This window comes from Gavialis gangeticus, unplaced genomic scaffold (assembly GCF_001723915.1).
Source record: "Gavialis gangeticus isolate Ggan-Ray unplaced genomic scaffold, GavGan_comp1, whole genome shotgun sequence".
Lineage (NCBI taxonomy): Eukaryota > Metazoa > Chordata > Crocodylia > Gavialidae > Gavialis > Gavialis gangeticus.
Window position 1 is genome coordinate 95362813 of NW_017729031.1, and position 2847 is coordinate 95365659.

A 2847-nucleotide genomic window follows, 5' to 3' on the forward strand; every position below is an offset into this window, starting at 1 on the left:
AACCTTTTCAGCCTCTCCAAGAGAAGGTTAAGAGGGGACCTTGTGGTGGTGTACAAATTCATAAAGGGGGGAGCAACACAAAATAGGCGATGACCTGTTTACCAGGGCACCCCCTGGAATGACAAGGAACAATGGCCATAAGCTATTGGAGAGTAGGTTTAGACTGGACATTAGAAAAAAGGTCTTCATGATCAGGGTTGCCAGGATCTGGAATGCGCTTCTATAGGAGGTGTTGCTCGCCCCATCCTTAGGGGTCTTCAAGAGGAGACTGGACAGGCACCTGTCTGGGATCACATGGTCCCAGGTTTGGTGACCCTTTTCTTCCCTGCCAGAGGCAGGGGGTTGGACTAGATGGCCCACTGAGGTCCCTTCCAACTCTGGAATCTATGAATCTATGAAACACTGAACCAGTTCAAGAGGACCATTTTAGAACACCTAATTATTCTGGTATATTGTTGAAGCACTCCAGGACATCTGTACATTATAAATTGGTTTGTATGTCTGGATATTTGTGGTTTAAACAGTATTTTAAATGGTTTAACTGTTATGTCTGTCCACATCCTAAAGAGGCAGCCACAGCAGACCATTTTCCTGATATGCACCATCCCTGATTTTCCCCTAATCTTCTATGTCTGTGACTTCACCAAAGCACCTTTACTACAAATCTCATTGCAATATACCATCCATCCACCCAGCAATGGGAAAGAAAAAAGATCAAAAGCTGTAAAAGATCCAAAAGTAAAAAAATATGCATGGAAAAACCCTCCCCAAAGTCTCCTTTCTGGGGACACAGCAGAATAGGTAAGTAATGGTGTCTAACTCCATATCACTTCTCAGTTCTCTATGACGCATAGAAATATGCAGCAACATTTGTTCTCAGTGCTCTGTCAGGCCACTATTCCTCTAGCAAAGATACCCCTTTACTTCCTAAACCTAGAAACTGGAATGAGATCACTAACCCATTTTAGATAGACCACAAATGACCATTAAGAGAATAAAAGTTTTAGTTGTTACCAAACCAGTCTGGGTTGGGTTTGAACTAGTAACCTAATTGTTAGGGTTTCCCTAATCTATTACCAATATCTAGAGTAGGCTGTCCATTGTTATCTGCATTTTGTTTATGTTGTTTTTGTATAAAGCAGAAGAAAAATAATTCATTTTAGACAAAGCATAGTTTTCACTATTTAAAGGATGATTTAACTGTCACTCATCTAATGGGTGAAGAAAAATATTCTACTATTAGTTTGTGACACTACTTCTCTACAGTTATAGTTTACATTTACATCATCTATACAAGGTTTTATAAAATAACAGAAGATAATAGTGTTTAAAAGTCACTGCTCATTGAAATGGAAACATCTGGTAATATGCATGTATATGTGTATTTATCTATGTACAGACACAAATGATAGTATTTAAATAAAATATACTACTTTTCTCTTTTAAAAGAAGCAGACATTCCAATAAAATATAGCTGAAATGGCTACCTATTATGAGGGATAATCTGATTATTAATTCATAAACTATTCAAAATACAGTCTTAGCATATTCTTTCATTTAATGTCCTTAGTACATCCTAACTGAAACAATTAAGCCTTTATTTTATATTCCCAGAAGTCAAGTAGTATTTATGTATAACAATATAAACAACTATGAATATGATGAATAACACAGTTAATACTATGTTTACATCCAGTATGCTTGTGGTATTTTAGAGATTCGCTTTCATGAGAACTAAATGTTAATACTGAGTTTTATTTTTTTAAAGTGATGTTTACATATGCAAAGGCTTTGTTTAAATATCAGGGAAAAGATTTAATTAAGAAAGAAAATCTGTATTTCAGTATAGAACTGTTAATTTCACATATAAATACCACATTGAGTAAGCACCTGAGCCCCCTCTTCCAGACTTAAGGCTGTTGAGTGCTTATTTCATATTGCAATCACATTTCTGTAATTTGAAAGGCATCCAGTATTGTGCATGAATAATTTAAAACGGAACTGCATTAAAATGTAAAAACAGAAAACAATTAGTATTGCTAACTATGCTCTCATTCAGTTTACATTAACATTTCATTTTCGTAAATATACAATTGGTAGCATGCATGCTGCTTTTCCTTTTAATCATATCCCTGAACACCAATGTAAATTAAAAAACAAGCTTTTTTCTATTCAACGTGTTTATTCAGAAAGAATATTATTTTTAAAATACATTGGTGATTATTCTTCCTGTTCAAACACATTTACCTGCTCCAACATCTTGATTTTTAATTTGTATTGATTACAAGTCTAGCTTTATTGTTCATATTAGAGTAACGTCTAGAGATGCCAGATAAGATCAGGACCCCATTACAGTCAACACTGTAAAACTGTTTATACACCACACTGGAATGATTATGAATTTTGTCAAGTAACACCCAGATGGCAACTGAAATTTTATCTGAAAAAACATAAATAATAAAATTTAAAAAATTATAGTTGAAATTATGTCACAATTGAACACAAGTAACACTTTCCACATATATTTATTTTTTTAACAAAATTTATATGCTTTTCAAAAAACCTAAGTACCAACCAGCCTGGAAGATACTTGGACTAAAATATCCAGCAACTTCTCCTCTGCTAAACCTTTGCTTCAATATTTTTGTAGTACCTAAAATGTGCAAGAGAAATACATTCTCCTTCAGGCTTGCATACTGCATAGGACTGTGCATTTTGCTGACTTTTAGTTATTTATCTTCCTTCTTACTTTAAAAGTAACAAGAAACAGACAAAATCCATGGAGCTATGTAAAAAAAACATTAAGGTTACCTAACCCGGGGACTTTTTACATGCTCCCTAAAATCC

At 34.4% G+C, this 2847-nt stretch overlaps 1 protein-coding gene across 2 annotated transcripts in view; it reads right to left on the reverse strand.

The window, feature by feature from the left end:
• SPAG16 (sperm associated antigen 16) overlaps positions 1 to 2847 on the reverse strand; it is a 1224108-nt gene that overhangs the window by 1058853 nt on the left and 162408 nt on the right. The window lies entirely within an intron of this gene.